At 47.0% G+C, this 27,574-nt stretch overlaps 1 long non-coding RNA gene across 1 annotated transcript; it reads right to left on the minus strand.

Annotated features, from left to right (window-relative positions):
• Positions 1 to 469: 469 nt before the first annotated feature.
• On the minus strand, positions 470 to 27,143 carry LOC115693000 (uncharacterized). The gene is made up of 4 exons (XR_008817834.1): positions 26,968 to 27,143; positions 25,380 to 25,499; positions 881 to 1,064; positions 470 to 798 (listed from the first exon to the last, which is right to left on the minus strand). It is a non-coding gene; the product is annotated as an uncharacterized LOC115693000 (long non-coding RNA).
• Positions 27,144 to 27,574: the final 431 nt, after the last annotated feature.

The raw sequence follows: 27,574 nt of genomic DNA on the forward strand, positions 1-27,574 counted from the left end.
GTTGTTTAGGTCTTTGTGAACTTTGGACGCCATTAGCAATTGGATGGTTTCACCTGAATATTCTGTAAAAATCAAGTTCTTTATTCACGCTTGGATTGCTCCTGTCCGGAATTGGATCTAGAACTCAGTCTCCTTTCATTAAGAGTCGAAGAACGACTTTCGGTGAATTATATTTCGTCGTGAGGACATTTCCAACGAAACAATACCAAACTAACTAAAGTAATTAACTCGTGAGATTTGGTGGAACCACAATCAACTATTCTGAAAACTTAAACTTTTAGATAAATGCGTAATTTAACATTTAATTGCTCTAACACTCTCTTTTACGCTTAATATGGTCTTTTTGTCTATTACTAAGCGTTGACATATTTAATTAGGGAGGCAAATGGAGTCCAGAAAGATTTGAACTCAGGATCTCGTGACTTTGATATAATATGAAATTTTGTGGGACCACAGTCAACTGTTTTAAAATTTAAGCTTTTATATGAAAGCGTTGTTTAATATGTAATTACTCTAACATACTTAAAAGCAAATTTTTTTTAGCTGTCAACTATGTGCCTTATCTATCTACATATACATATACATATACAAAACCACATCCCCCCACCAAACACACGCACAGAAGATAAATATCCATAATGAATAGCCTTTTTATCCCAATAACCTTATTCTTTGAAGATTATCTATTAAGATCTTACAGAAAACTCACTCTCCAAGCATCCAATAGGTGCGTCGCTGAAAATTTTCATTATGTTCTCCATGTGCATAATAGCAATGCAACACGTCAACATTTCCCACCTGAAATGATTATACTTCATCTACTATTAAAGACAGCATAAGAAGACCTTCAGGGTATAGCTACAAAATCATATATCCTTACCTGGAGTCTCTCATGAGCTTCCATCACTGTCTTCCCATCTCTTCTCTTCCTCCACTCAAACCCATCCTTTCTGATGGATCTGAGTGTCTTCCGATCATAAAGAAATAGAGAACCACCTGCATACAAAAAGTATGACCACGTGAGGCATGCATTGAGAGAGTCTACCGTACAAAGCCCATCTCATCTGACATGGTCGTTCCCGAGGACATTACAAGGGACAGGTGTCAGAAGTTTTTCATTTCACACGAAAAAGAAAGGAGATTAGTACTTCATAATTTGGCATTGGTCAAAAGCGACATCAAGTACAAAAGGAGAGAGAAAGTAAGCAAAAGCAATCAATAAATCAGCATTTTAAAACACCAAACCAGAGAAAAAAAGAGGGAAATACAATTCCATCTACTATTCAGACGGAAGCAGCTACAGACACTAATTATAGACAAAGAAAAAAACAGGAAACACCGTGAAGGAGGACTGAGGATTAACTATCTAAAAAGACCAAGCAAGCAGTAATCATCTCTGAGTGGATCTTTAAGATGAGAAAATACTTCAAACAATAGCCGACAATGAAAAGTAGATACTGCCTGCATTCAACGTGATGTGAGTGATTGCTTCCACCTCCTTCAATGACATCTCAATCAAACCACAGAAGCATTAAGCCTTGAGGAGACAACGAGAACTCAAAAGGCATGACTCATAGCACCAACAGTATACAACAAAAGTAACTATTACTGTAAAGTCCAACATTGTGAACTTGTTAGCTGTATTATGATATTATAGAAAATGCAAAAACTTATTAACATGGTATCCAAAAGGTTCCACAGTTGTTGATTATTATCCGTTCATTTGGAGTATGCAGGTGACATGGTCCAAGGGAGCGAAGAGCTCCGAGCCCGTCCGTGAACGAGAAATGACTCTTTTTTGTGCATGGGACGTGGCCCTTACGTGCATGGGACATGGCCCATTTGAGCATGGGACGTGACCCATCCATGACTAGGCACGAACATCATCCGCGACCCTTCAGTTGTCTCTGACACATGACCCTGCAGCTTCCCTTAGCAGGCGTCCATTGAGCTTTCCCACGCCTTTAGGGCCTCTGCACTTCTTGAGTAGCTATGTAATGATTGTATCGGTTCAAACACCACCGTTGGATCAAGTGGGAATCAACGGATCAGATTAGATCCGCACTTGTATATATAGGGAACCCTCCTCCTTCATTTATACATGCTCATTCTTACAAGAAATATAACTACGCAGCTTTCTCTCCATTCTTGTGAGTTCGAGTGTGTGTGCATAAGACTGACTTGGGTGAAATCCTAAGGCTGCACGGGTGTGGGATCGTTGTTAATCGACCGACCCGTGACAAGTGGTATCAGAGCCTTCATTAGCACAATGGCTGATCCACGTTCCAGTGCCGCGAATGTCCAAGGTGAGGACTGCGAGGATCGTGGAAGGGCGACCGAGAGAGTCGGTGTCCAAACCAGGAGGAGTCGTGTTGCCTCTAGCTCGAGGGATCAAATGGGTGACTTGGAACGTCGCATGATGACACTAGAGGGAACCATCATGGATGTCCAAGGGATAGTCGATGACTAATAACAGACCGTCGAAGGAGTGGAAGCTGGAAGAGAGGAGCTCTTGGCCGAGATACAAGAGCTCAAAACCGGCATGGGAGAGCTCCGCGACGAAGTATTGGGGCCCGTTACCCATGAGCTACAGCAGCGGGACGAGACTTGGGAGGCCGCGATGGCGACCATGCGCACGGAGATGGCCGAGCTCAAGGGGAAGCTTGCGGAAGTAGAAGCAGCACGCGTGAATGGGGTGATCATCGCGCAACCACGTATGGATGCACCTAAGCCAAGAGAGTTCAAAGGCTCGCGAGTGGCGAAAGACGTGGATAACTTCCTATGGTACATGGAGTGGTACTTCCAGGCCACGGGAACGAACGACAATACGACCAAAGTAAACACGAAAGCAATGTATTTAGCTGATAATGCCTTGCTGTGGTGGCGTCGCAGGTCAGACGAAAGGAGTGGCGACCCTATCAAGACCTGGGCTAAGTTCGTCGAAGAATTTCGGTGGAATTATTATCCCGCTTATGCAGAGGAGGAAGCTCGCGTCGAGCTCAAACGCTTTGAGCAAAGGGGCATCGTTCGTGAGTATGTGAAGCGGTTCTCGGAGTTACTACTCTAGATCCCGTCAATGAACGACACGGAGGCGTATCATCAGTTCATGAGTGGCCTTAAGCCGTGGGCCAAACAAGAGCTCAAGCAGTGCAACATGAAAGATCTCAAGACAACCACTTCTGTGGCGAAGTCCCTAGAGGAGCCTAAAGCCTCGTTCATAGCCAAGCTCGACTTTCGTCCAAGGGATAGGGCCAATGGTGGGGGAGAATGGAACAAATACAAACGCCTGAATGGAGGCAAGCCAACACTGGCACCACCTAGGGCTCAACCGGAGTCGAGCGGTTGGGGGCAGCGAAAGGTACGCACCTTTAAGTGCTTCTTTTGCGATGGGCCACACATGGCTCGGGAATGTCCTAAGAGGGGCAAGCTGGCAGCCCTATGCAAAGAAGATAAGCCACGAGAGGAGGCGCGGTTGGGGTCGCTGCGAATCCTTAGTTCCATTAAGGCCAAGAAGGCCAAGGAGTCCAAAAGGATAATGTTTGTGGACATGAAAATCGGGGGTATCATGATGAGTGCGCTCGTGGATACCGGTATGTCCGACCTCTTCATATCCCGAGAGGCCGCGAAGGAGCTAAATCTTCGGGTCGAAAAGGGAGGAGCCGGGTGGCCAAAAATGATGAACTCCAAAGAAGTCCCGACTAGCGATGTGGCTAGGGACGTGGAGCTTCATCTTGGTCCATGGACCAGCAAGGAAAACATTGAGGTAATTCCCCTTGATAATTATGATCTTGTGTTGGGTTTGGGATTCCTTGATCGCATAAATGCGAGCGTAATGCCTTTTGCGGATTGTATATATATTCTGGACACGCGATGCCAATGCGTGGTCCTGATCCATCGCGAGTCAGGACGCGATCGGAAGATGCTCTCGTCTATGCAGCTTAAGAAGGGAGCAAACAAGGGCGATGTGACTTTCTTGGCAACCTTGAAGGTCGAGGATGACAAGGGCAAGGGCAAGGAGAGTGAAGTCCCAACCGAGGTGGCCTACGTCCTCGACTCATTCCAAGATGTGATGCCGCTCGAGCTATCCAAGAAGCTGCCACCTCGAAGAGAGGTGGATGATAAGATCGAGCTGATGCTCGATATTCGACCACCGGCCATGGCACCCTATCGCATGGCCCCACCCGAGTTGGAGGAACTACGGAAGCAACTCAAGGAGCTGCTCGATACGGGATACATTCGGTCGTCCAAAGCTCTGTTCGGCACCCCGGTACTGTTTCAAAAGAAGCACGATGGATCCCTCCGTATGTTCATTGATTACCGAGCATTGAACAAGCTCACCATAAAGAACAAGTACCCGATCCCCCTTATTGCAGACTTATTCGATCAGCTTGGGGAAGCTCGATGGTTCACCAAGCTTGATCTTCGATTAGTTTACTACCAACTACTGATCGCCGAAGGGGACGAGCCGAAGATCGCATGTGTAACACGATACAGATCGTATGAGTTCCTCGTCATGCCATTTGGCTTGACCAATGCGCCGGCCATATTCTGCACCTTAATAAACATGGTACTTCACTCGTTTTTTGATCGGTTTGTTGTGGTTTACCTTAACAACATTGTTGTCTATAGCCGAAGGCTAGAGGAGCATGTCGAGCACTTGAGGCGAGTCTTCCAGGTATTGCGTGAGAACGACATGTTTGTTAAATGCGAGAAGTGTGCCTTTGCCCAACGGGTGGTACCGTTCTTAGGGCATCTCGTTAGGGACGGACAAGTACGGATGGATATGGCCAAGATCTGTACCATTGTCGAATGAGAGCCTTCGACTAAGGTAACTGAGCTGAGGTCGTTTCTCGGCCTCACAAATTACTATCGACGCTTCATTCGGGGATATTCAAGTATCATCGTGCTACTCATGGACATGTTGAAGAAAGAAAGGCCGTAGGAGTGGATGGATTGATGCCGAGAAGCGTTCGATCGGTTGAAGCGGGCCCTGACCGAGGAGCCAGTGCTCATACTGCTCGATCATGCTAAGCCTTATGAGGTAGAGACTGACGCTTTCGATTTTGCGATAGGTGGTGTTCTCATGCAGGATGGACACCCGGTGGCGTTCGAGTCTCGGAAGCTGAATGAGACCGAGCGACGTTACACTGTCCAAGAAAAGGAGATGACCACGGTGATGCACTGCCTTCGTACTTGGAGGCACTATCTCCTAGGATTGAAATTCATCGTGTGGACGGATAACGTGGCCATGAGCTACTTTCAGACCCAAAGGAAGCTAAGTCCGAAACAAGCTCGGTGGCAGGACTTCCTGGCCGAGTTTGATTACGTGCTGGAGTATAAACCCGGAAAGGCCAATTCAGTGGCCGATGCCTTGAGCCGGAAGACGGAGTTGGCCAATATTATAAGCCGACCTAGCTGCCCATGGATCGACCGTATCAAGGAGGGGCTCAAGCATGATCCAACGGCCCGACAACTCCTTGAGTACACGCGGGAAGGAAAAACTAGGCAATTCTAGTGGAAGGACGATCTCCTTTACACCAAGGGATGGCGACTATATGTGCCGCTTTACGGGAGATTAAGGAAGGAAGTGCTGCAATAGTGCCACGATTCCAAATGGGCGGGACATCCGGGAATCCACCGCACCATGGCACTCATTGAGGACCAGTACTACTAGCCTCACTTACGGGACGACGTTAAGGCATATGTGAGAACATGCCTCGTGTGCCAACAAGATAAGATCGAGCAACGTTCACCGTCGGGGCTCCTCGAGCCCCTTCTTGTCCCGGAACGTCCATGGTAGAGTGTCTCCATGGATTTCATTGTGAATCTACCCAAATTCGAAGAATGTCGGACCCTCATGGTCGTAGTGGACCGATTCTCCAAGTACGCTGCGTTCGTACCTGTGACAAAGGATTGTCCGGCCGAGGAGGCGGCCAAGCTATTCGTCAAGCACATTGTCAAATACTGTGGAGTCCTACTGACAATCGTGACCCTCAGTTCACCGGGCGGTTCTGGACCGAGCTCTTCAAGTTGCTGGGGTCGAACCTCAACTTCTCTACGAGTTTGCATCCCCAAACTGATGGACAGATGGAAAGGGTGAATACACTTCTCGAGATATATCTCCGGCACTATGTGAGCACAACACAGGTAAATTGGGCGAGACTAATCGATGTAGCTCAGTTCTCGTACAACTTGCAGCGGAGCGAGTCCACAAATTAGAGCCTGTTCGAGATCGTGACGGAGCAACAGCCGCTCACTCCGAGCATGGTTGCCTCGGGCTATTGGGAGAATAGCCCATCTGCGTACAAGTTCGCCAAAGAGTGGCATGAGCAAGCGGACTTGGCGCGAGCATGCCTACACAAGGCCTCCAAGCGCATGAAGAAATGGGCCGACAAGAAGCGACGGCATGTAAAATTCCAAGTCGGGGACCTAGTGTTGGCCAAGCTACACGCGGTCCTCCAATACAGAGACATGAACAAAGGCTTGATTCGTCGCTACGAAGGACCCTTTCAAGTGCTCAAACGGGTTGGGAAGGTTGCATACAAGCTGGACTTGCCACCGAAGCTCAAGCTACACCCAGTGTTTCATGTAAGTATGCTTAAGCCTTTCCGTGTAGATGAGGAAGATCCGGACTGAGGAGAATCGCAGCGGGCACCGCTTGGGGCTAAAACCTCGTATGACTGAGACGTCGAAGGCATCATAGTTGATCGGATCATACGGAAAAAGTATCGGGCGCCAAGGCGAGAATACTTGGTCCGCTGGAAAGGCCTTCCGGAGAGTGAAGCAAGCTGGGAACCCTCCGAAGCCCTTTGGCAGTTCCGGAAGCACATTGACGCATTCCATGCCGAAGACGCGACGAGGGTGTCACCCGATTAGGTGGGGGAGAATGACAAGGCCCAAGGGAGCGAAGGGCTCCGAGCCCATCTGTGAACGAGAAATGGCCCTTTTTGTGCATGGGACATGGCTCTTACGTGCATGGGATATGACCCATTTGAGCATGGGATGTGACATCCCGAAATTTCGCCCAATTGGGATTTATGAAATGACTAAGTTTATTAATGTACTTGTAGTCAGTCTCGCCCGGAACTGATCATTCCTGGGATACTAACCTATAGGGAAAGGCTAATTAGGGATTTAAATTCGTACGACTAGAGAGATTCGATCGTGAGCCGACTTTCGATCAGAAAATCGTCAAGGTGACATTTTGAGCCAACAAGGACCAATCTTAGGATAGTGAAGGGCCGATTCGTCACTGTCATACTAGTGGATCACGGGTGATTCCGTTTGACCACGAAGTGAATTGACGAACGATCCAAAACCTATACCGAACGATCGTGCCTGTCGGAACTAGTGATCGATCTTCGCGATTTTATTGACAACCGAGGTCGACACGATCAGAACGAACTTGCACGTGACTTGATTTAGTATCAGACACGGGTCGATTTTGCGAATTTCCCCGAAAGCCGCCCGTTAGTCTGAGATATGCACAAGTTACATTATATAGAATTCAATTATTAAATTGAGACTAAATTGGGCATTGGAAAATTAGGAAGTCACGGCAGAACGTTAGGACGACGTTGCGATTGGAACGTGTAATTTTGGATGTGCCCGAATTCTTCAGAAAAATTCATTTTCGGCAAGAGAATGGGAAAGTGACCATTTTACCCTTGGGAATTTCTAAAGGGCTAGTTTTATGAAGCAATGACATTTTGGTAATTTTGCCCCAAAATTTGGAAAAGACATTTTTACCCTTTGACTTTTTGAGAAATTCCCAGATTGCCCTTAGATATTTTAGAAAAGATTCGATCCGGGCCGTTGATTTCAAGAAAAGATCGAATCTGGGCCGTCGGTTGAATTTGTGAGAGAAGGACAAGATTGTAATTTGCCATTTTAGTCCAAATTCCACTATTTGAGTTAGGACTCCCTCTCTCTCTCCTCATTCCTCTCTCTCCCTCACGGCAACATCCCCCCCACCGTGGACTCTCTCTCTCTCTCTTCTTGCCGATCGCCGCCGAGCCATCACCTCCGGTCACCGCCGCCCGAACCGCTGCTGTACCACGCCACCAAGTCGCCCCCGACCCTCATGCCGTCCTCTCTCCCTCCCGATTCTCTCTCTTGGCCGTGAGCTAGTCGGCCAAGGAAGGCCGCCGCCGCTCGCCACCATCGCCATCCGTCCAAGGCGCCAAGCCGCGCCGCCGTCCCCATCGATCACCGCCACTTTTTGCTCTAGCCGCGTTAGTCTAGAGTGTCAGTAAGTCGCGATCTAAACCTCGCCTAGTTTATCGGGTAAATTTGGACCTGTTTAGATGCGGTTTGATAGAAATTAGGGGCTGAACGGAGTAACGGGCCGTAGGATTGATTTCGGGAATTTTTGGAGAAATTTTAGAGACCGGGTGTGACATCCCGAATTTCGGCCCATTTTTGGGACTTATAAAACGCGTAATTTGTCAGTGTGCTTATAGTAAAATCTCGCCCGGGAACTGATCACTCCCGGTTATCATTTTAAAATAGAGATTTCGCTAGAATCGCACTCGATCGAATTTGGCCGTTATTTAGATCCTGAACTTGGTAGTCGATTTTCGGAAGTTTCGGGACGAAATAAATTGGACGGTGTCGATATGGTCGGGGCCAACGTTGAGATTGTCAGGAATAATGGAAAAAGGGGAGTTTTTAACCGGGTGCAAATTTGGACTAGTAGACCTCCCTCGCTATAGTTTGATTTAATTAATTTGGCCTTTGTCCCTTTTTATATTCGAGGCTTATTTTAGACCGGTAGATCGTTTTCGATTTTGAGATTGGGCCTTCGGATCGCGATTAATATTTGAATGAAAATTATTTGTTTCTTTTGTTCTCTCTCGCGCCGAAGACACCCCCCTTGGCCGCGCGTCCGTCCTACTCTCTCTCTCTTTTTCTTTTTTCTTTCTTTCTCTCTTCTCTCTCTCCTCTGCCCGCACGCACCCCTCTCTCCCCCATCATCACGTCTGTCCTTTCCTCCTTCTCTCTCTCTCTCTTCTCTCCTCTCTGACCGCACGCAACCCCCCATGCAGAAGTCCACTCACGCCCATTCTCCCCCCCTCCTCTGACACCCTCTCTCTCCTCTCTCTCTTCTTCTTCCTTCTTCTTCTCTTTCTTCTTCCTTTCTTTTTTCTGCTTCGGTCTTCTTCCTCCCCGACGAGCCGTGTCTGGACTCCGCTCCGCCCGACGCCGTCCCGCTCGACGCCAACTGCCGCTTGTCGCCACCGCACACCGCCCGACCATTGCCGCCACCCTCTCGCCGCCACCACAGAAGCCCCCACTCTCTCTCCTCCTCCCGGCCGATTGGGTCTGCTTCACCTTTGCCCAGCTCGCCGATCGCCTGGGCCCGCCGGACCGCCGGGTGCTGCACCGTCGCCGCCCTCAGCTCGACCGCGCGCGTCGCGGCATGGCCCGCTCGCCGGCCGCCCGACGTCGCCTTCTCCTCTCCGTTACTGCGCGCGCAGCTAGCCGAGCTCGCTGGGCTGTTGCCCTTCACGCCGGCCACCGCTGTCCGCCAGCTTGCCGGCCGGCCCCGCGTCGCCGTCGCCGCCTCCGGTGCCGCCAATCACCACCGTGTTGCACCCCAAGCAGCCGGCAAGCCCCCTCTCCTCTCTCTCTCTCTCTCTCTCTCTCGGTTTGGCCGTGAGAGGCCTTGAGCCGGAGGAGCTCCGCCGCCGCCGTCACTGTTCCGACGCGGATCCGTCGCCTCGCCTAGCTGACCAGCCGTTCCATTTCTCTCTCTCTCTCTGACCGTGCCTCTCTCTCCCTCTCTAGGTCGTGGATTAGCTTAGACCGTCGCCGCCGCTCGCGCCGTTCGCCGGAGCCGCCACCGCCGTTACTGTTCCGGCGAGGGACTGCCGCTGCCCAGCCCCTTTTTGTCGCGTGTTCGGCCCGTTTCAAGCTTAGGACATCCGGTGAGTTTGACCCTAAGCCCTAATTAGGACAATTTGCATTTCTAGACGGGTTTTAGGGGTTAATTAGGGTAATTAGGGGCTAAATGGTGGAGGGTGATATGGGCTGGTTCTGTGGTGTTTTTGGTGACCAAGGATCATTATTTAGTCGAGGTTTAGCGGCCGGTATAGTGCTGTGATATGGCGAAGCATGGGTGCCGAGATTTAGACAAAATGGCGAACTTAGTGGATGAAATTGATAGACCGGGTGGTGGCTGTCTTGGTGGCTGTTCTACGGGCTTAGTGCGATAAATAAATGGAGGTTTAGTAGCCTGAGAAGCTCCGAGTATTGGCTGGACAGATTTGGATCGGATTAGCCCAAGTTTGGGAAGTTTCGGGTTTAAAATGTGGATTCTAGTGCGCACCTTATTTGGCATTATGGTGGCTGATTAAAATGGTGTCTTGGGGAGTCTAGTGGAACATTTTGAGGTCATTAAATGGCCCAGCGCAATTGATTTAGTGGTTGTCCACTTTGGAAATTAGTCGGACAAGGCGCGATTGAATTGAGGTTTGGAGTGTAAGTGCCGGAAATGATGGATTGACCGAACTAGTGGTTGAATTGTCCCTAAATGCGAGTGATTTTGTAGTGCCATGACATGGGCCTAATGCTATCAGGAAGGGAGTAATGTGATGGGCCTCAATTTCTGTGGATTCATGCTGAACTGATTGTGTGATTTATACGCGTGAATTGTGTACCGTGCATGAGTGCTTGAATTGAATTTCATGGTCGTGCTAATATGTGGGTCGGGCATATTGAAATGTTGATTGGACATGATGCACTATGAACTAATTAATTGGCGTTGTGCTATTGAATGTCCATTGTGAAATCGTGAATGCCCGAGTGTGAAGTTTATGGCCATGAGTTTGCATCACGAGCATTGGCACGGCATGTGCATTTACAAGTGTGCTCGAGTGACATGTGCATTGTGATCACCTAAAATGCCCCGATGCGTTTAACGCGGGGTTCGATGAAAATTGGTGCTTGTGAATGTGTGATCACAATAAACCCCGATGCGTTTACGCGGGGTAGTGAACCCGTCCTGAGGCGTGTTACGCGGGACGATGCCCGGTTTACCGGAAGATGACCAACCTGAGGCGTTTTACGCGGGTAATGTGTCATGAGCCTGATGCGTCTTACGCGGGCCAGAGATCGATCTCGAAGTGATGGACCTGATGCGTTTTACGCGAGTCGGACCTGATGCGTTTAACGCGGGTTGGAGGAGAAATTGATAAATGGCAAGTGTGCTGAGTGCAAGCGTGCGAAAATGCATTGATGAGGCGTGAGCACGCGTATGAGCACGAGCATAAGCATGATATGCGTTGTGACCAAATGATGTGTATGTGTGCTGCGATTGGGTCCTATGTTTTATGCTTGAACTGTAAGTGCCTAACCTGCAGGGCAAGGTGAGTGTTGGATTTGGGCCCGAGGGCCTAAGTCAATTATGATTTGCTTGGTGTGTTGATTTAGTACTCGTCAGGAGATGCACTTTAGCCTAATTTAGGTTTAGGGAATTACTCGCTGAGATTTATTCTCACTGTTGTTGAAACCCAATTTTTCATACCCCCAGCATTTAGATGTCCGAGATTCCGGTTCGTTTTGGGATTCCGCTCCTAGTAGAGCGGACGAGGACGATACACCCCGTAGGGAACGGGGAATCGTATGTTAGGTATCATTCTATTGTTTGGGTGGAGGTGGGGGCGACGCATTACCAGACCCACGAGTACGTGGCATGGTGCTTCAGGGACGGCTTCGGAGAGTATGGTCCTCTCCGGACTTTTGATGTCCCGTTCACCGGGATGGGCACGAGATATCCCCGATGCCCCGATGGTGAGGTGACGGACCTTGGTTCCTCATCTGAGGAAGGTCTGAGTTCCGACGGAGTTCCAGTAGAGTACGAGATGGATGAGTTCGAGCCGGTGGATATGGACGTGGAAGACGAAGAGCCGGAGCCGATCGAAGAGGATCCTGTTCTGGAGGCCGAGCCGGAGGATATGGTCTCAGAGGAGGAGGCTGCTGAGGTCGAGTCGAGTCGGACTCATCGGGGTCCGAGGAGGAGATGCGCGAGCTCTTCATCCTCTGAGTCTTCGATTCCGACCCCAGGCCGGGCACCGTAGGGCTTAGTGTCCGTCTTAGATGGGGTAGGGCTAGTACCTTTTTGACCGGCGCCCCACCATTAGTAGTAGATTGACCCCTCCCCGAGCCACTTACCCCCTTTTGTCAGTAGTGGCCTTGACCCGCTTTTGATTTTTGATGATCGGGTTGTATATGAATATTGTATATGATTTCCAGTATTAGTGCAATCGTTGTTGTTGGTTTCTGTGGCTATCCTTGGTTGTGTATTTATCTTTGTACGGGTGGTTTTAATTACTTCCGCATGTGCTTTCAATCTTTGTGTTGGGTGTTTGGTGTTGGGTCGGCGACGCGTCCTGGGACGTCGCACACGAATCGACCTTCGCGAGGGATGTGGCGCGCCGAGGAGAGCGGGACGTGACACCGGGAGACGGCTGTGATGGTCTGTTTGAAGGGCTGTAGGGTGCTGTTGGGTACGTGGATGGTACCGTTAGATCCGGCTCGGAATTTTACGAAAGCGCCGTGAAGAGCCGGGAATGAAATATTGTGACTTTGAGTGTGAAAATGGTAGATTGATGTCTGTGTTGTGCTGTTCTATGTGCTGTGATGAGCTGTTTGGCGTATGGTTTGCACTGTTAGATTCGGCTCGGAATTTTATGAAGGTGTCGTGAAGAGCCGAGAGTGAGATATGGTAATTTTGAAGGCGAAAAAGACCGATTGATGGCTGTGATGTGATGTTTTATGTGTTGTGGGTTGTTGTGTGTTGCGTGGTTGGTACCGTTAGGTCCGGCTCGAGATTTCGTGAAAATGCCGTGAAGGTCCTGAATTGATTTGATAATGTTTGGGTGTAGAAAAATGCGAGTTTGTGTGTTGATCGAGTGTTTGTGATATGACTGTGTGTCGTGATGTATTGGGTGCAATTGTGTGCACGGAATTTAATGCGAATGTGTGTGAGCATGAGAATGGGATCGGGCCGAGGCATGATAAGCTCGGGTCGTGATCATGTAGGCCTGTCGCATTTGGCGCGGGCTGAGGAAAGAAAGTGAGAATGGGATCGGACCGAGGCATGATAAGCTCAGGTCGCGATCATGTAGGCCTGTCGCATTTGGCGCGGGCTGAGGAAAGAAAGTGAGAATGGGATCGGACCGAGGCGTGTGATGCTCGGGGCGCGATCGTGTGAGCCTGAGGCGTGTTTACGCGGGGCGAGGAATGTGATTGAGAACGGGGTGCGTGGTATGGTAAGAGAAAGTGGGATCGGACCGAGGCGTGTGATGCTCGGGGCGCGATCGTGTGGGCCTGAGGCGTGTTTACGCGGGCCGAGAAAGTGATTGAGCTAGTGGGGCAAGACGAGGAAAGTAAATGAAATTGATGCGATAGTGCGTGATAAATGTGTGTTTTTGGCATGGAAATGTGTGGGGTTTGTGGTGCGCAAAGTGTGAAATGTGTGCGAGTTTGAATGTTGTGATTATGAAGTAACGTGCAGGCTGAGTATGCTAAGAGTCCAGGTAAGTGTGATTGCGTGGATAGTGTTTGTTCTTGTTGTTCGTTTGAGGGTCTGAACTTGTCTGGAATACATGGTAGCCTAGGTAGGGTTTAGGTTGTGACTTATTGAGAAGTGTCTCATGGTTGTTTCAACCAAACTATTTCAGAACACCCGCCCGAGCCTTGAACCTTCCGCCACTATCACCGCAGCGTTTTGGGATCCCGACGCACACCGAGCATTCAGGAGTAGAATATTCCTTGGCTGCAAATCCCTTTTAAGGTCGAGGACGCGATCTATAGAAGCCAGTTGGTGTGCGTGTATTATAAGTTTGATATTAAATTAGTGAGTGTTTGATGTGAATAGTTGGTGTTGTAATCAAGAAATCCGTTCGGGTGTGTATTATCAGTTGATGTAAATCTGAGAAGTGTTGGAAGTATTTGGTTGGAAAGTATTGGATGTTGTATATTTATATATCGAGGTATAGTATTCTGTTTGGTGGTTTAGTAGTTTGCTTCTTCCTGGTTCTCCAATATTATTGTCCGGGATAATATGATTTGTTTTCGCCGCGAATTTACTCTGATGGAATCTTTGGGTCGGCGACGATTTCCTAGGACGTCGCACTGATTTGACCTGAGTAAGGGATGACGCGCGCTCGATGGGGTTCGGGGCGTGACATCACGGTTTAATTTGTATCAGAGCAGGACAGCTCGATTTAAGATGATCAGAGCTTGGAGTGATAAGGAGTGGAAACCCAGGATAGTGATAGCAGGTTGGAGAAACCTTAGTGAGCCATAGATATACCTAGTGCTACACGTATTCCAGACTGTTTGTTGTGATTGTGAATGATTAATTGTAATAATGGTTGGATTGCAGGTGCATCTGGACTCGAGGTAAGTGCACGAACCCAATTGATGTGGTTTGGTGCTGTATGATTGATTGCCTGTTAAGTGGATTATTGTGTTAATTCACTACCTAGGGATAGACTGGATCAGTTGGCTTAGGTCTCTAATTCCTTAGTGGAATTACAGCAGGTAGGAGAGTGGTAGAATTGAGACGATGAGCAGCGAAGGAAGAGGTGTAGAAAGAGTCTCAAGAAGGGGCGCAGGAAGAGGAGCAAGAGGTGGAGGTCGTGCTCGAGCTAGAGCTGTAGAGGACCTCGAAATGGGTGCTAGAGTGATAGAAAACCCTGGAGTTGATATTGGAGTTGCAGTGGACCCCAGAGTTGATGTTAGACCTGTGGAGGATCCTAGAATGGAAGCGGTCATGAGGACCCTAGAGCAGATTGGTAATATAATAGGACAGCAGACTCAGGAACGAGCTGCTACGATTGCCCAAGCTGCCGAGGCCGCTGCGGCCGCTGTTGCTAATAATAATGGAAATCAAGGGCAGGGGCAAGTGAATGTGAATAGACCAATGCACCATCTGGTCGAGCAGTTTATGAAGCTAAAACCGCCTAAGTTCTCTGGGAAAGGTGATCCTGAGGCTGCACCTCCATGGGTAGAAGAACTCGAGAAAGCTTTTGAGGTGTTAGAGTGTTCTGATAACGAGAAAGTAACCCTGGCAGTGTATCAATTACAGGATAACTCGAATGATTGGTGGAAGGCCATCAAAGATAGGATATTTCCAGAAGGTACAGCCCGGACTTGGGCTGCCTTTACTGAGAGTTTTTATGAAAAATATTTCTCGGCCAGCGCTAGGGAGAGAAAGCTAGCAGAATTTATGAGACTTTGCCAAGGCCAGATGACGGTAGACCAATATGAGGCGGAATTTGCTAGATTGTCTAAGTTTGCGCCGAGAATGGTAGAGCATCCCGAGGACAAGACGCGAAGATTTCGGGATGGATTGAAAGCTGACATTCGCAGCCAGTTGTTACTGGTGAATCTGAGGACTTATGAGGAAATATTTGATAGGGCTCAAGTTCTTGAGCGGGATCAGGTAGATAGAGCCGCCGCTTCTGGATCGAGGTATGTTTCGGCCAGGGACAATAGTAATCTTGGGAAGAGATCGATGTCGGGAAATCTGTCACGCCCCGAACCCCAATGGGCACGTGACGCCCCTTACCTGGTCGATGAGTGTGACGTCCCAGGAATGTCGCCAACCTCAAATAATCATCAGAGATTTACAACCACAGCGGATATTACAATTAATCCCGGACAATATAAAAATTGGGGAGGCATTAAGGGAGAATATACATATCTATATCTCATTTCCAAACTTATACCAAAATATTTACAATTACAAAGCCACCCCAACACGTACAAGCCACCATAAATACAAGTACCCGCCACACCACTACGGTCAGTAACAAAAAGGGCCTATGACCTAGTCAACTTTCCATCCAAAAATGGTACTCGCAAAAACCTATTCCATATTCGGATATTACTCCCTACGCCCCTTACTAGGCGTCCATTCTGAATCTGATTCTTCGTCCTCTGAGTCGGAATCCCCTTGTATCGTCCCATCTACTGAGGGTTCCGAAACGTTCTGGTGGCGGCGCCGGAATATTTATCGCTCAGGCGGGGGATCTGAAATGGTTTGGTTTATACAACCATGAGACACTTCTCAATAAGTTGTAACCTAAACCCTATCTAGGCTATCACGTTATTCCAGACATAGATAAACACATGACCAAACAAACCACCACAAAACACACGAATACACATACCTGGGCACTCGACACACGCAGCCTGCACAATAGTCCACTTATAAAAATTTATTTTGAAAACACAAGACACAACATACAAATTTTCCACAAATCACTCACCCAACGAACATAACACGATTTCGATCCACTCAACATACGCCCATTCCACCTCCACTTTCTCATTCTTTCCATTCTCAATTCTTCCTTCCCATAATACTCGCCAGTGACCCGCATAAACGTACACGCCTCAGGTACACTGCGACCACTCATTACCTCCCACATCACTCGCCAGTGACCTGCGTAAACGTACACGCCTCAGGTACACTGCGACCAACACTCAGCCCGCACCAAATGCGACAGGCCTACATGATCGGAACCCGAGCTTATAATGCCTCGGTCCAATCCCGGTCTCACCCGAGCTGATCGTGCCTCGGACCGCACTCAATCATGCTCTTTCGAGCCTCAGCCTGTGCCAAATGCAACAGACCTACGTGATCGCTGCCCGAGTTTATGATACTCGGCCCGATCCCACCTCACTTTCTCATGCCATTGCCTCAAATTCCGTGCACACTTGCACCCCACACTTCACCACATCACCATTTTCACACAAAAACACATTCTCACGTAAAACAGTATTTTTCTTTGTTCAAATGTTTTCAAATCATTTTCAGCCCTTCACGGGATTTTCATAAAATTCCAAGACGGACCTCACGGCACCAATTACACGTCAAACGACTCACCACAGCACAGTGCACAGTACACCCACAGCTCGTGAACAGTAATTTCTGCACTCAAACCATAAAATCACACTTCCAACTCTTCACGATACTTACATAAAACTCCGAGCCGGACTCAACGGGACCATTCTCATACCCAATAGCACACCACAGCACACTAAACCCCAATTCACAGCATTGATCGGCCCCAAATTTTCCACCAAAATCCTCGAAATTCAAACCTAGGGCCCGTAATTCAACTTAGCCCGCAAAATCACAACAACCCGCGTCTATCTAAACCCGAAACAACCCGATCTACTAGGCGAGGGTTTAGATCACAACTTACCTCGTTCTAGACTCTCTCGGCTAGAACAAAAGCGGCGGTAAAACTTGAAATCCGACGAAGGCTTGCGGCGGCGGCGACACTCAGCGACGATCAGCGAGCGGCGGCTTGCGGCGGTGTCCACGGAAGCTAAGAGGGCCCACGGCCAGAGATGGAAAGAGAGAGAGTGTGTGTCACGGTTGGGTGGGGATGAAGCGGTGAGGACGGCGGCTTGGGTGCGGCGGCGGTCCGGCGGACGTACGGATGGCGGCTTGGGGCGCGGCGGTGAACGGCGGAGGGAGAGGGAGAGTGATCGGTGGAGGGGGAGAGGTCTCACGGTGGAAAAAAAAGAAAAGGAACCGAATGGGAGGGGAGGTTTCTACGGGGGAGAAAGAGAGGTCAATATGACTTAAATAGTGTCTTTGACCCAAGAAATATCTAAGGAAAAAATGACCAATATGCCCCTTGTCCTTAAAACTAATCCTTTATAAATCCTTAAGGGCAAAATCGTCACTTTCTCCATTTCTCATCCAAATCGAATTTTTTCGAAGAATTTAAGCGCACCAAAAATTGACACGTGTCACGTGCAACGTCGTCCTAACGTTCCGTCGTGACTTCCTAATTTTCCGGTGTCCAATTTGGGCAAAATTTCAGTAATTAAATTCTATTAAACGCAACTCGAGCGTTTCTCGAGCTAACGGGCGGCTTGCTGGGGAAATTCGTGAAATCGACTCATGACTGATACTAAATCGAGTCACGTGCAAGTCCGTTCGGTACGTGACGACCTCGGTTGTCATTAAAATCGCAAAGATCAATCACTTGATCCGAGGGGCACGTTCGTTCGGTATAATTTCGGAATCATTCGTCAAGTCGCTTCGTGGTCCAACGGAATCACCCGCGATCCACTATTAGGACGATGACGAACTGACCCCTAACTATCCTTGGATCGGTCAACAGTGGCTCAAAATATCACTTCCGCGATTTAATGGTCGAAATCCATTCACGATCGAATTTTCTCTCGTCGCGCGAATTTAATTCCCCTATTAGCCTTTCCCTAATGGTTAGCATTCCCAGGAATGATCAGTTCCGGGCGAGAATTTACTGCGAGCACATCTCATAAAACTCAATTATTCAATAAATTCCAATTGGTGGAATTTTGGAATGTCACAAAATCAGCATTTTGTCCCTTCGGTTAGGAGGAATATTGGGAAGCCAAATCGTTACCAGAGCGCAGTATGCCAGTCATGTGGGGGAAGACATGGGGCTAGACCCTGTCCGAGTAGGAGCATTATATGTTATAGATGTGGCGGAGTGGGCCACCGAGTGAAGAACTGCCCCAATAATAGATAGGATAGGCCGCCTGTACTGCCACCATTGCTTAGAGCTAGAAATCAAGTTGGACCGCCCTTACCCCCGAACCCGAACAGGCCACCGGCACAAGGACGAGTGTATGCGATGGCTAGAAGGGAAGCGGAGAATGCACCAGGCGTAATCACAGGTATGGTCTCTCTCCATGATCATGCTGCTTATGCTTTATTCGATCCGGGGGCGTCGCATTCGTTCGTGTCTGATCAGTTTGTTAAATTGACTGGTATGGAGCCGCGACTACTTGATGTTATGATATGTGTTACCCCCCCCCCCCCCCATTGAATGATAAGATTTTAGTTTCGTTGGGATGCCCGGACTGTAAGATTGTGATTGGTGATAGGGAGGAAAGAATTGATTTAGTGTTTTGGCGATGTACGACTTCGATGTGATAGTAGGTATAGACTGGCTAGTTAAGCAGAGGGCAGTAATAGATTGTAGTAGCAAGGTGATCCAATTTAATCCCGTTGGACACCCTAGATTTGAATTTGTAGGAAGTCGGAGAGGAACCTTGATTCCTTGGATTTCGTCGCTAGAAATGATAAAGTTGTTGGAAGAAGGATGTGAAGGATTTCTAGTGGCTGTAGTTGATTCGACGGTTGAAGAGCCGAGGTTAGAAGATATAGCCGTGGTGTGCGAATATCCCGATGTGTTTCCTCAGGAATTGCCGGGATTGCCACCAGAAAGGTAAGTAGAATTTGTAATCGAGTTGGCACCTGGATCTGAGCCAATCTCGAAAGCACCTTATAGAATGTCGCTATCGGAGCTAAATGAATTAAAGGTGCAAATGCAAAAGTTGTTAGACAAGGGATTTATTCATCCGAGTGCATCTCCGTGGGGAGCGCCTATTTTATTTGTGAGAAAGAAAGATAGATCGTTGAGGTTATGCATCGACTATAGGCAGCTGAATCAGGTGACTATAAAAAATAAGTATCCCTTGCCGAGGATTGATGATTTGTTTGATCAGTTACAAGGGGCTTTGGTATTCTCTAAAATTGATTTGAGGGCGGGGTATCATCAGTTGAGGATTAGGAAGGACGATACACCGAAGAGGGCATTTAGGCCGAGATATGGACATTATGAATTTACAATAATGCCGTTCGGATTGACAAACGCCCCTGCTGCCTTTATGGATATGATGAATCGGGTGTTTAAGAAATTCTTAGATCAGTTTGTGATTGTTTTCATAGATGACATATTGGTGTACTCGAAGAGCCTAGGAGAGCATGAGTTTCATTTGAGGAGAGTATTGCAGACCTTAAGAGAGAGCGCACTGTATGCTAAATTTAGCAAGTGCGAATTCTGGCTCAACCGAGTCGCGTTTCTTGGACATGTGATTTCGGGAGATGGAATTTCGGTATATCCGGCGAAGATTGAGGCCGTAATGGAATGGCCGAGGCTAATGGCAGTAACTGAAGTTCGAAGCTTTTTGGGTTTAGCCGGATATTATAGACGCTTAGTGGAAGGGTTTTCAGCGATAGCAACACCATTGACACATCTGTTAAAGAAAGAAACGAAGTTTGAGTGGATTGACAAGTGTGAAAGGAGTTTCCAAGAATTAAAGTATAGATTAACGATGGCACCGGTATTAACTATTCCATCAGGATATGGAGGTTTTGAAATCTATAGTGATGCGTCGCTGAAAGGATTATGATGTGTGTTGATGCATCATGGGCGAGTAGTAGCTTGTGCATCAAGGCAGTTGAGACTACATGAATTGAATTATCTAACGCGCAATTTGGAATTGGCAGCAATAGTGTTTGCCCTGAAGATTTGGCGACACTATCTATGTGGAGCTTAAGGAAGAAATTTTATCAGAGGCGCATCGTAGTAGTTATAGTATCCGTCCGGGGAGTACAAAAATGTATCAGAATTTAAGACAGTATTATTGGTGGAATGGTATGAAGGTAGACCTAGGCAGACATGTGGCTAGATGTCTGTCGTGCCAGCAAGTGAAAGCGTAATACCGTAAGCCAGGAGGATTGTTGCGACCTTTGGAAATCCCAGAATGGAAGTGGAAACATATCACAATGGATTTTTGCGATGGGATTGCCAAGAAGCCAAAGAGGCCATGATTATATATGGGTGATTATTGATAGATTGACTAAATCGGCATATTTCTTGGCTATGCGAAAGGATTTCGCACTAGATCGATATGCAGAATTGTACGTGCAACAGATTGTTAGATTGCACAGGGTGCTAGTGACTATTACGTCGGACGTGATCCCAGATTTACCGTCAATTTTTGGAAAAGTCTGCAGACGGCGTTAGGATCGAAATTGCAGTTTAGTACTACTTATCATCCGCAGACGGATGGTCAGTTTGAGAGGACGATTCAGACTCTAGAAAACATGCTTCGGGCGTGTGTGTTGGAATTTTCAGGGCAAGTGGCCAAAGTTAGTAGAACAGTCGGTTGAGGCTGTTAAGAGTATACGCGAGCGGCTGGAGACAGCGCAAAGTCGTCAAAAGAGTTACGCAGACAAACGACGAAGACCTTTGAAATTTCAAGTGAGGGATCACGTATTCCTTAAGGTGTCGCCCATGCGAGGATTATCCCGGTTTGGTAAGAAGGGCAAGTTGAGTTCGAGGTTCGTGGGACCATTTGAGGTATTGGAAAGGATTGGGGATTTAGCATATCGCCTTGCATTACCGCCAAACCTATCGCAAGTACATAATGTGTTCCACGTATCGATGCTGAGGAAGTATGAACCGGACTCAACACATGTGTTGAACTATGAAGAGATAGAAGTTGACGACAGAGTGTTGTACGCTGAAAGATTGATAAGGATCGAGGATCAGAAAGAACGAGTCTTGAAGAACAAGACGATCCCAATGGTCAAGGTGGTATGGAAGCATCATGGGACTGAAGGCGCAACTTGGGAAAGCGAGGAATTGATGCAACGTCATTACTCCCAATTGTTGTTAGTTAGTCAGATTGTAAATTTCGAGGACGAAAATTTCGTAAGGGGGAAGAATTGTGACATCCCGAAATTTCGCCCAATTGGGATTTATGAAATGACTGAGTTTATTAATGTACTTGTAGTCAGTCTAGCCCAGAACTGATCATTCCTGGGATACTAACCTATAGGGAAAGGCTAATTATGGATTTAAATTCGTACGACTAGAGAGATTCGATCGTGAGCCGACTTTCGATCAGAAAATCGTCGAGGTGACATTTTGAGCCAACAAGGGCCAATCTTAGGATAGTGAAGGGCCGATTCGTCACTGTCACACTAGTGGATCACGGGTGATTCCGTTTGACCACGAAGTGAATTGACGAACGATCCAAAACCTATACCGAACGATCGTGCCTATCGGAACTAGTGATCGATCTTCTCGATTTTATTGACAACCGAGGTCGACACGATCAGAACGAACTTGCACGTGACTTGATTTAGTATCAGTCACGGGTCGATTTTGCGAATTTCCCCGAAAGCCACCCGTTAGTCTGAGATATGCACAAGTTACATTATATAGAATTCAATTATTAAATTGAGACTAAATTGGGCATCGGAAAATTAGGAAGTCAATGCAGAACGTTAGGACGACGTTGCGATTGGAACGTGTAATTTTGGATGTGCCCGAATTCTTCAGAAAAATTCATTTTTGGCAAGAGAATGGGAAAGTGACCATTTTACCCTTGGAAATTTCTAAAGGGCTAGTTTTATGAAGCAACGGCATTTTGGTAATTTTGCCCCAAAATTTGGAAAAGACATTTTTACCCTTGGACTTTTTGAGAAATTCCCAGACTGCCCTTAGATATTTTAGAAAAGATTCTATCCAGGCCGTTGATTTCAAGATAAGATCGAATATGGGCCGTCGGTTGAATTTGTGAGGGAAGGGCAAGTTGTAATTTGCCATTTTAGTCCAAATTCCACTATTTGAGTCAAGACTCCCTCTCTCTCTCCTCATTCCTCTCTCTCCCTCACGGCAACATCCCCCCCCCCCCCCCACCGTGGACTCTCTCTCTCTCTCTCTTCTTGCCGATTGCCGCCGAGCCATCAACGCCGGTCACCGCCGCCCGGACCGCCGCCGTACCACGCCACCGAGTCGCCCCTGACCCTCACACCGTCCTCTCTCCCTCCCGATTCTCTCTCTTGGCCGTGAGCTGGTCGGCCAAGGAAGGCCGCCGCCCCTAGCCACCATCGCCGTCCGTCCAAGCCGCCAAGCCACGCCACCGTTCGCCGCCGTCCCCGTCGATCGCCGCCGCTTTTCGCTCTAGCCGCGTTAGTCTAGAGTGTCGGTAAGTCGCGATCTAAACCTCGCCTAGTTTATCGGGTAAATTTGGACCCGTTTAGACGCGGTTTTATAGAAATTAGGGGCTGAACGGAATAACGGGCAGTAGGATTGATTTCGGGAATTTTTGGAGAAATTTTAGAGGCCGGGAGACGGCTGTGATGGTCTGTTTGAAGGGCTGTAGGGTGCTGTTGGGTACGTGGATGGTACCGTTAGATCCGGCTCGGAATTTTACCAAAGCGCCGTGAAGAGCCGGGAGTGAAATATTGTGACTTTGAGTGTAAAAATGGTAGATTGATGACTGTGTTGTGCTGTTCTATGTGCTGTGATGAGCTGTTTGGCGTATGGTTTGCACCGTGAGATCCGGCTCGGAATTTTATGAAGGTGTCGTGAAGAGCCGGGAGTGAGATATGGTAATTTTGAAGGCGAAAAAGACTGATTGATGGCTGTGATGTGATGTTTTATGTGTTGTGGGTTGCTGTGTATTGCGTGGTTGGTACCGTTAGGTCCGGTTCGAGATTTCGTGAAAATGTTATGAAGGGCCTGAATTGATTTGATAACGTTTGGGTGTAGAAAAATGCGAGTTTATGTGTTGATCGCGTGTTTGTGATATGACTGTGTGTCGTGATGTATTGGGTGCAATTGTGTGCACGGAATTTAATGCGAATGTGTGTGAGCATGAGAATGGGATCGGGCCGAGGCATGATAAGCTCGGGTCGCGATCATGTAGGCTTGTCGCATTTGGCGTGGGCTGAGGAAAGAAAGTGAGAATGGGATCGGGCCGAGGCATGATAAGCTCGGGTTGCGATCATGTAGGCCTGTCGCATTTGGCGCGGGCTGAGAAAAGAAAGTGAGAATGGGATCGGACCGAGGCGTGTGATGCTCGGCGCGCGATCGTGTGAGCCTGAGGCGTGTTTACACGGGGCGAGGAATGTGATTGAGAACAGGGTGCGTGGTATGGTAAGAGAAAGTGGGATTGAACCGAGGCGTGTGATGCTCGGGGCGCAATCGTGTGGGCCTGAGGCGTGTTTACGCGGGCCGAGAAAGTGATTGAGCTAGTGGGGCAAGACGAGGAAAGTAAATGAAATTGATGCGATAGTGCGTGATAAATGCGTGTTTTTGGCATGGAAATGTGTGGGGTTTGTGGTGCGCGAAGTGTGAAATGCGTGCGAGTTTGAATGTTGTGATTATGAACTAACGTGCAGGCTGAGTATGCCAAGAGTCTAGGTAAGTATGATTGCGTGGATAGTTTTTGTTCGTGTTGTTCGTTTGAGGGTTTGAACTTGTCTGGAATACGTGGTAGCCTAGGTAGGGTTTAGGTTATGACTTATTGAGAAGTGTCTCATGGTTGTTTCAACCAAACTATTTCAGAGCACCCGCCCGAGCCTTGAACCTTCTGCCGCTACCGCCGCAGCGTTTTGGGATCCCGATGCACACCGAGGATTCAGGAGTAGAATATTCCTTGGCTGCAAATCCCTTTTGAGGTCGAGGACGCGATCCGTAGAAGCCAGTTGGTATGCGTGTATTATAAGTTTGATATTAAATTAGTGAGTGTTTGATGTGAATAGTTGGTGGTATAATTAGGAAATCCGTTCGGGTGTGTACTATCAGTTGATGTAAATTTGAGGAGTGTTGGAAGTATTTGGTTGTAAAGAATTGGATGTTGTATATTTATATATCGAGGTATAGTATTCTGTTTGGTGGTTTAGTAGTTTGCTTCTTCCTGGTTCTCCAATATTATTGTCCGGGATAATATGATTTGTTTTCGCCGCGAATTTACTCTGATGGAATCTTTGGGTTGGCGACGATTTCCTGGGATGTCGCACTGATTCGACCTGAGTAAGGGATGACGCGCGCTCGATGGGGTTCAGGGCGTGACATGGGACGTGGCCCATCCATGACTAGGCACGAACATCATCCGCGACCCTTCAGTTGCCTCTAACACATGACCTTGTAGCTTCCCTTGGCAGGCGTCCCTGCAGCTTTCCTTGGCAGGCGTCCCTGCAGCTTCCCCACGCCCTTAGGGCCTCTGCAACTTCTTGAGTAGCTATGTAATGATTGTATCGGTTCAAACACCACCGTTGGATCATAAGGGGATCAGCGGATCAGATTAGACCCGCACTATATATATATATATATATATATATATATATATATATATACCCTCCCCCTTCATTTGTACTTGCTCATTCTTGCAAGAAATACAACTACGCAGCTTTCTCTCCATTCTTGTGAGTTCGAGTGTGTGTGTAAGGCTGACTTGGGTGAAATCCTAAGGCCGCACGGGTGTGGGATCGTTGTTAATCGATTGACCCGTGACATAGGCATGTAACTTACAAAGTAGGAAAAATGAAAAAGGAATCCAATATGAATCAGCACGATGTAGAGATCTTGCTCCTCACCAAGAATCAGCTTCTACATAGAATTATTTATGCTATCTACAATTATTACTTCATATAGAAAGCACACTCACTTAGAAATACAAGATTTATAAGAAAAGATCAAGGTTACACCGTGAATCTGAAAGTGATAAACCTAACCATAAAATTACCCAATTCATAGGGAAAACCAACATACTTGGAGGTATATGTGGAGGCTCTGGTGGAATTTCAAACTGTTTGTGATTTTTAAGAATTTCATAAATTTCAGCTGGGCGTAACCACCGATCTTATGCGTCCAGAAGTATTTGCTGAATATCTGCATCAAATCATATCCCAATCTGTAAAATTATTTCAAATTGCTGAAAAATTTCATTTATCTTTGGAAATTAAATATAAAAAATTGACCTATTTCTATTTACTGGTAAAATTAAAGTTGAGATACCAGAGTGTAAATTTTCCACAGCATTATAATAACCGACAAGGGATGGTAATTTTTTTTTTTCCTTTTTAGCTGCAGTCAGACGATTCAACTAATGTTGACGGTAAGCAGCCAAATAACAATAAAAAAAATGAACCTCCTCCTAAACCTCTTCAGTGTGAGGCCATGCTAGCGCATTATTATTAGCCAAATGAAAATGCAAAAAACCCCCCTAAAATGTTGGTGGTTCGAAGAACAAATCTCTTAAAGAAGACAAGTAGATGCAGACTGGTTGGCAAGCACCCTGTAGAAATGCCAGATGCAGGTGGGGCCGGTACTTTTTTTGTGTCCACCTCTTTCCAATGGGGGCATCGCAAATCCCTATAAAGTACAGTTTGATTCCAAGCTCTATCTTGGCCAGTATAATGCTCCAGGAAGTGTAGTCGGGAAACAAAAGCAAATGATCATTGTTGTGTTGCCCCAGAAAAGGAGGTGTATGACAAGGGAATTCTTGTTGTGAGAGAAACCATGGATGACTCTTGATTTACACCTTACGTGGAGTATATTGACTGCTCAAAATTGTCGTATGAGTGCAAGTGCATTTCGGTGACCATGTTAAGCACCCAGAAAGGAATGTGAGGAACTTTGTTTCGAAGTGAATGATATTTGGGAAAAGATCTAGTAAGAGTATATGGGCTTCGTTTAAAAGAACATGCAGTCAAAGCTGTAGCACTAAATATTAAAATTTCAGATGGTGCATGAGGGCCTGCCCTAGAAATCATCGATCAATTTAGTTGTAAGACTGCCTCATCTTTCATTGAGGATACCCTCGTCTTTTGCAACACTGACTAAATCACAACACCTCCCGAATTCAACCAAAAGTTGCATGTGTCTAATTAACCTCCATTGCCTCTTGGCATTGCCTAGCAAACAACTAAAGTGACCTGCCACAGAGAATGGAAGCTGACAGCGAGGGGTTTGTGAATGATTCTTGAGACACTTTTTCATTATATCATTTCCAAGAATCAAGCATAAAAAAGGATACCTTGCCTCCAACGAATTAAAGTAAAGCTCAGAACACCCAAGACGAGGATTTGTCAAGACTCGCTAATTCCTTGCAAATTAGAAAAGTACAGGAGACACAAAAAAGAAGAAGAAGAGGAAAACAGAGCAAAAGAACAACAACCACAACGACACCCTCCACATAAACTCCAATTCAAGCTACTGTTACTTCAGCTAAAGAAAGACGCACGCGCATCGCGCACAGAAAAAATTCTCGACATCTTCATGGAGAAAGTCATGACGAAAAATTGGAAACGAATAATCACACGCAGCAATTTCCATCGACATCGAACTTGTGATTTACCGAGCACGTTTTTCCCCATGTCAGCCATGAACTATCTCAATCGATCGGCAAAAGAATGGAGCTCTCGGTCTTTGCCACCTCGGATCTGAACAAGCTCGAAGCACGAAAAAGAATTGCGATCGAAGAGACAAATTTAATGGAGAGAGAGTGAAGTTTGTTGTGGGTGAAGAAGAAGATGACGATATTTTTAAGGAGGGATGAGTGAACTAGAAGTCCTAAAATTTGTCATGAAAGTGCAATTGAGTACTAAAACTTTTAAAAAATGCAATTAAGTCCTAAAACTTATCATGAAAATGCAATCAAGTCCTAAAACTTTCAAAGAGTGTAATCAAGTTCTAAAACTTGTTACCAAAGTGCAATTGAGTTTTAAAACTTGTCAAATTGATCCAATTAAGTCCTTTCTAAAAGTTTTAGAATTCGATTGCATTTTGGTGATAAATTTTTAGGACTTGATCGTACTTTTTGAAAATTTTAGAACTAAATTGCACTTTCGTGATAAGTTTTAAAACTTTAAGTGCATGTATCCCTTTTAAGAACTACATTTACAGGCATTACCGTCTTAAACAATGATCGATCCAAAATCGTCTATTTTTTGTCGTTTTAATTT

This window comes from Syzygium oleosum, unplaced genomic scaffold (assembly GCF_021117445.2).
Source record: "Syzygium oleosum isolate NSW1041296 unplaced genomic scaffold, Sole_v2.1 Sole_v2.13, whole genome shotgun sequence".
NCBI lineage: Eukaryota > Viridiplantae > Streptophyta > Magnoliopsida > Myrtales > Myrtaceae > Syzygium > Syzygium oleosum.